Genomic DNA, 7733 nt, shown 5'->3' with positions numbered 1-7733 from the left:
CCTCCGGTTACCAGACCATTTGGTGGTACGGACTCTCGTGAGGAGGTCAGGAGGGAGGATGATGAGATATTGAGACAGTTGCAGAGCACTCAGGCTCGGATATCCATTTGGAGTTTGTTGGCTACTTCTAGCATTCATAGAGATGCACTTATTCGAGCTTTGAGTCAGATACGTGTTGAGACCTCTACTACTCTAGAGGGATTGATTCATATGATGACAGCTGATAGAGCCACTTGCATTGTGTTTTCTACTAATGATCTACCACCGGAGGGTTCTGACCATACTCGCCCTCTCTATATTACAGTTGTTTGTTCAGGCCACAGAGTCCCATCCGTCTTGTTGGACAATGGCTCTACCCTGAATGTTTGCCCATTAGCCACTGCTATAGCCCTTGGCTTTGTACCCTCAGATTTTGGTCCCTCCACACAGATAGTGAGGGCTTATGACAACACTCAGAGGGAGGTCATGGGCACCTTGACTATAGATTTGCTCATCGGCCCGACCACATTCTCTATATTATTCCAGGTTTTGAGGATTCCTGCTTCCTTTAACCTGCTTTTGGGCCGACCTTGGATTCACCAGGCTGGAGCTATTCCATCTTCCCTTCATCAGAAGGTGAAGTTTATCCATGACGGACGGGTTATTACAGTGCAGTCTACTAGAGACATGATTTCATCCTCTGAGCCAGTATTGCAGATCAGTCATAGTGATGATGATTTTTTTTCTGACGGGATTCACATTTGATGAGGTACAGACCCTTGAGATTCAGGATTTTTGCAGAGATTTCGTGGCCATGTCATTTGACCAGCATAGTAGTACCCTTGTTCTTGATATGATGAGAGGCATGTCATTTCTACCTGGTTTTGGGTTAGGACGATGCCAACATGGATCTAATGAGTTTGTGACTTCTATTGATCATGAAACTCCTTATGGACTTGGGTTCACCCCTTCGGAGGATGATGTTTGTTATATGGCACGACTACGTAGGGACAGGGTGAGGGCTCGTTTGTCTGACATCCCATTTGATTATCCTGTTCGCCCTTACACTTTCAGCCTGGCCGATTACTTTGTTAGGGGATCAGAGACTCAGCCTCGTGTTGAGGAGATAGGTGTTGATGATAGTACATTAGGTGAGCTTCAACATGTGTTTCATCAGATGCAGTTGGGTGATGAGACCCCTGACATGTCAGCTTCTGCGATGATCCTTCCACCATCTCCAGATCGAGCCAGCTTATTCTCCTTGTGCTTCCCGGATGAGACTACTGATTATGGGGTAATCATTGAGCCCGAATATATGACTGATGGAGTAGTTCCTCGTGATGAGTATCATGATGAGATGGACATGTTGGGTATCAGTCAGTTCCTTGATACAGTTCAGCGTGAGCCTTTCTCGCCATTGGAGCTTTTTGGAGTATCTGTCATCGAGATTGTTAAGGAGGATCAAACTGTTCCTACTCCTGAGCTTTCTGCTTTTGTTATTCCTACTATTGATATGTATGAGGGCACTGTTGGCCCAATTGAGGGAGCGTCCGACTCTGTGGACCCACCTCTTTCATCTGACATTCTATCGGGATTTGTCACCCGCTTTGACTATGTTTCTGATGATTCAGTTAAGGATTTGAGCATTTACGAGTATTCGTCTGTCTCTTGTGATGATGTTTCGTTATTTGCACCTTATCCACTCACTTCACAGATATTTGATATAAATGATGAAATTGCACAGCCCGATTCAGGTAAAGACTCTTTTGATCACGACTCTAATCCCATAGGTAAGAGAGTTTCGCCTGCTATAGGGGATGTTGAGATTGTTGATTTTGGCACAGATGATCAGCCTAGAGAACTGAAGATTGGTTTACCCCTATCCACTGATGAAAGAAATAGACTTATTCATTTACTCAGATCATACTTGGATGTCTTTGCGTGGTCATATGAGGACATGCCAGGCCTTGATCCCTCTATAGTTCAGCATCATCTGCCCATCTTGCCACATGCCAAACCAGTTAAGCAGAAATTGAGGCGATTACACCCACGTTGGAGTCTGCAGGTGAAAGAGGAGATTCAAAAATAACTCAGTGTTGGATTTATATCAGTGGTTAAGTATCCAGAGTGGTTGTCTAACGTTGTCCCTGTTCCAAAAAAGGACGACAAAGTTAGGGTTTGTGTTGATTTTAGAAACCTCAATAAATCCAACCCTAAAGATGACTTTTCTCTCCCACACATTGATCTGTTGGTCGACAGCATCGCAGGCCATTCGATGTTGTCATTCATGGATGGGTTTTCAGGGTATAATCAGATTTTGATGGCTTCAGAGGATATAGAAAAGACAGCCTTTATTACTGAGTGGGGTACTTACTGTTACAGGGTTATGCCATTTGGGTTGAAGAATGCCGGAGCCACTTATCAGCGAGCAGCCACTGCTTTATTTCATGACATGATGCATAGGGATGTTGAGGTGTATGTCGATGATATGATTGTGAAATCCCGAGGCAGAGCAGATCACCTAGCGACTCTAGAGAGATTTTTTGAAAGGATTCGAAAATTCAGATTGAGGCTAAATCCCAAGAAGTGCACTTTTGGAGTAACATCTGGGAAATTGTTAGGGCATATGGTCAGTGAGCGAGGCATAGAGGTTGACCCAGATAAGATCAAAGCCATACTTGACATGCCTGTGCTAAGGACTGAGAAAGAGATCAGGGGTTTTCTAGGTAGGTTACAGTACATCAGTCGATTCATAGCCAAATTGACAGACATATGTGAGCCCATTTTTCGTCTATTGAGAAAGAACCAGCCTACAGTTTGGAATGATGATTGTCAACTTGCGTTTGAAAGGATTAAGGAGTATTTGCTTTCTCCTCCTGTTTTAGTGCCTTCCATGCCAGGGCGTCCACTTCTTTTATATCTGTCAGTTTCAGACATGACCTTGGGGTGTATGCTAGCTCAGCTGGATGACTCAGGAAAGGAGCGAGCTATCTACTATCTGAGTAAGAGAATGCTGGAATATGAGATGAGATATGTTATGATTGAGCGCTTTTGCTTAGCGCTAGTATGGGCTACTAGGAGGTTGAGGCATTACATGACAGAGTATTCAGTACACTTGATTTCCCGTCTTGATCCATTAAGATACTTATTTGATAAACCTGCTTTGGCTGGTAGACTGATGAGATGGTTAGTGCTTCTTACAGAATTTGATATTCATTATGTCTCTCAGAAATCCATTAAGGGAAGCATTGTTGCGGATCATTTAGCGTCCTTACCAACAATCGAGAGTAGGCCAATTGATGATGATTTTCCAGATGAGGAGTTTGTCGCTATGACTAGGTTATCAGAATGGCGCATGTACTTCGATGGAGCAGCTAATCATTCAGGGTATGGGATAGGTGTTTTGTTGGTATCTCCCTAGGGTGATCACATCCCGAGATCTGTTCGTTTAACATTTCCTGATTACCATCCCACTACAAATAATATTGTTGAGTATGAGGCATGTATCCTCGGTTTAGAGACTGCATTAGAGCTTGGCATCACACAGATGGATGTACTTGGTGATTCCAATCTAGTGCTTAGACAGGTTCGGGGTGACTAGAAGACCAGAGACGTGAAGTTGAAGCCATACCATGCCTACTTGGAGTTATTGATTGAGAAATTTGAAGAGTTGAAATACATTCATCTCCCTAGAGCACATAATCAGTTTGCTGATGCTTTGGCTACCTTAGCTTCTACAGTTGATATTCCAACTAATGTGGTAGTTCGTCCTTTACTGATTGAGACTAGATCTGCGCCCGCATATTGTCATTTAATTGATGAGACAGAGGTCCAAGATGACCTACCATGGTTTCATGACATTCGTCAGTTTCTTAGATTTGGCACATACCCTGAAGCTGCGACAGCCAAGGATCGGAGAGCATTGAGGCAGTTAGCCACTAGATTTGTGATATGTGGAGAGACCTTATACAGACGATCAGTTGATGGAATATTACTATTATGTTTGGATCGAGCCTCTGCAGATCGAGTGATGAGAGAGGTTCATGCAGGAGTTTGTGGTCCTCATATGGGTGGACACATGTTAACCCGTAAGATCATAAGGGCTGGCTATTTCTGGTTGACCATGGAGACAGATTGTTGCCAGTTTGTTCAGAGATGCCCAGAGTGTCAGATGCATGGGGATCTTATTCATGTACCACCCTCAGAGTTGCATGCTTTGACATCACCATGGCCATTCTCAGTATGGGGTATTGATATCATTGGAAAGATCTCGCCGAAATCTTCCAATGGCCATGAGTTCATCTTAGTAGCCATTGATTATTTTACCAAGTGGGTGGAAGCTGCATCATATGCGAAGTTGACATCTTCTAGGGTTGCTAGTTTCATCAGGTCACACATCATTTGTCACTACGGAGTTCCACACGAGTTGATTTCAGATAGGGGTGCACACTTTAGGGCTGAAGTTGAAACTTTGTTACAGAAGTATGGCATCCAACACCACAGATCGTCTGCATACAGGCCACAAACTAATGGAGCTGTAGAGGCTGCAAATAAGAACATTAAGAGAATTCTGAGAAAGATGGTCGAGACTTCTCGGGATTGGTCAGAAAAGCTTCCTTTTGCCTTATGGGCATATCGTACTTCTTTTCGCACTCCTACAGAAGCTACACCTTACTCCTTGGTGTATGGAATGGAGGCTGTTTTGCCAATCGAGACAGAGATGGGTTCTTTAAGAGTGGCTCTTGAGCAGCAGATTTCAGAGGCAGAGTGGGCCCAGGCTCGATTTGATCAGCTTAACCTTTTAGATGAGAGGAGATTGAGAGCAGCGGATCATGTTCAGGCCTATCAGAGAAAAATGGCTCGTGCCTTCAAGAAAAGGGTCAAGCCTAGACCATTATATAAGGGGGATTTGGTTTTGAGGATGCTCAGAGGATTGATTGGAGACCCTAGGGGGAAGTTCAGACCTAATTGGAGTGGACCTTACGTTATTCGAGAGCTAACTCCAGAAGGGGCGGCATGGTTGACTGACCTAGATGGAAACCAATTTTTGGAACCAACCAATGTGGATCAACTGAAGAAGTATTATGTTTAAGATCATGGTCAAAGGATGGGTGGCCATCATTTCGATTAGCCTTATACCTTATCGCACCCATTTCACATACGTCTTGTTGCTAGCCCCTTGAGCCCCATGAGTACATTAAAGCCTTTCATTCTTATAGCTCTACTTACCTTTCATCACCTGGGTAGGGGCCCTTGGTTGTGTATGAATGTTTTACTTGGTTAGTCTCGTGAGTTTCAACTATTTGATCTATTTTCATTTTTTTTTCTTGTCATCATCCTTTACTATTCTACTTCTATCATGTTTCATTATTGTTCATTTTCCATCTACTTTCGTGTTTTGTCTTTCCTTGCTTCGTCTCATCCTCTTTATTTTCTCTAGTCGATGACTTTTCACATTTTTTGGTGCATCAAGGTAGTCATGTCACACCCTTCATTCCATCTGTTGACTTTGATTTGGATACCTTAGCTTGAGAGGTGACCTTAGGGTGGGGGTTTTATATACATGTCAGTGATTGGAGTTGACATACTTTTGGGGGTTTGTGTATGATTCATATTTTCATTGGGGATTGGAGAGAGTTCATTCATTTCTATTCTTTGCTCAGTGGGGTTTTGGTTTATTGATACTAGTGTTCACAAAAAGCAAAAAGCAAAAAAAAAAAAAAAAAAAAAAAAAGTTGTGACAATGAGTTTGTTTATGATATCATATTCCACTGGGCATTCATTGATGTTTGAGGGTTGTTCATTGAGTTATCTATCATTGAGCTCGTATGTGAGCCTATTTGAAAGCATCCCGTTCCTTGCGTTACTCATGTTTTCTGAGTAACAACAGTTTGGTGAGAGTTTTGTGAGATCCTTCGCTTCATGGATCAGGGTTGGTATACATTGGGTGTGAGGATTGGGTAACCCATCACTAGGATCTCCAGATCACTGTCTTCACTTCCATTCCATCTTTGGTGATATGATTTTCCTTGGCTGCACTAATATAAGTTAGTCATCATCCTTTGTACCTTCTCGTTTCTCTCATTCATTTTTTATCATCTCTTTTCGTGGTGATTATTCCATATTTATTCCTTTCTTACATTGATACATATCTTTGTTTTATTAGCCTCTTCATAGCCATTACATATCGCATTGAAGAACTGACCACTTCCCTTTTCTCTTATAGTTCGTCATTGACACTTCCATTGTTCGCTATCGAGTTAGTTGGCTCACGAGATTACCCTGCACATCACATCTTACACACGAGGGTATTGGGTTTGATCATTGGACACTTGAGCCTAGTTTCCTTTCATTTCTTTTACCCTGTAACCTAAGCCTACATTACGGTCCGTGTCGTAAGACCACCCTGAGGCCATGAGATTAAACGTTATCTTTGACAGTCTCCAGTTGGGCAGGTCTTAACAATTGGTTGAAATATGGGTGTTGCTATGCTTTCCTTTATGGAAGATGCTTCGAGTGACATTTGGTTCCTCTTATGCTTAGTCTGATGATGTTTGGCAGCTTTGACACACCAGATGCCTATACTGGGGCATATTGCCCTCATCAGGGGATTTTCCTAGTTGTGATTGGTTTGTACGACTCCCACATCCATGATTTGTAGATATGCTTGACTGGTAATGATAGAACCTTGTCATACGCTACGCATCTACTCTGGTGCACCTTGGCCCAGTACCTTGGGTTATCATCATATGAGCGTGTTATTTTTCTCTTGGGATGCTAAGATTTGTTTGAATGTTGGGTGCATAAAGGGGATAATCAATGTTGTTCGATCTTCTTGAGACTTGATCATCATATGCCATACTGGGGCATATCCCTCTTTTGTTGAAGTGAACTGATTGGAGTAGTAATGCATGGGCGGATGGTCTGTATTAATTACTTACTTCACGTGAGGATCATTTGTTACACTGGAGCATATTTCTCGCTTTGATGAGATGGGTGGCTTTGTGCCTTGTATTTATGATTCTCTATTCTACATGGGGGATTGATGTCTCTATGATCAGTTTTTGCTTTCGTAGCCAGTTTATCTCCTTATATGAGCACATTCTTCAGTTTTATAATTTGTGATATTGTGATTGGCTACATACGACATTGCTTACGACTGAGATGGACCGCATCAGATTTCACCCAGAAAGTATCGATGGACTCCTTTGTCAAGAGTTTATGAGATGATTTGTTTTCGCCATAGTCGTTCTTTTGCAAATTATGATGTGCATTTGTTGAGCTTTATCTTTGAGATCATTGACAAGGAATTTATTTGAGATATGAAGAAATTTGTGTATATACTTCTCGAGACCTTTGTCATGAGGTGTTGCTTCTTTCTCATTACGATGTTTGCAGCTGCTTGTTTCATTGGACATTTTAGTAGTTTGATGCAACCGTGATACTGGGGCATACCCCCTTCTTTGAGAATATCAAGCTTAAGTTAGAAATCTGTTATTACCTAGTTTAGTTTTTTTATATATATAGGTTGTCATACTGGTGCATATCCCTTGAGTAGAAGTTATCCAATTTTCTCCATCATTTTCATAGGCGTTCAGAGCCACCATCATTTTCATAGGCGTTCAGAGCCACCATCACTTTCATAGGCGTTCAGAGCCACCACCATTTTCATAGGCGTTCAGAGCCATCACTTTCATAGGCGTTCAGAGCCACCACCATTTTCATAGGCGTTCAGAGCCATCACTTTCATAGGC

This window comes from Vitis vinifera, chromosome 5 (genome assembly GCF_030704535.1).
Source record: "Vitis vinifera cultivar Pinot Noir 40024 chromosome 5, ASM3070453v1".
Lineage (NCBI taxonomy): Eukaryota > Viridiplantae > Streptophyta > Magnoliopsida > Vitales > Vitaceae > Vitis > Vitis vinifera.
This window is presented reverse-complemented; position numbering follows the sequence as displayed.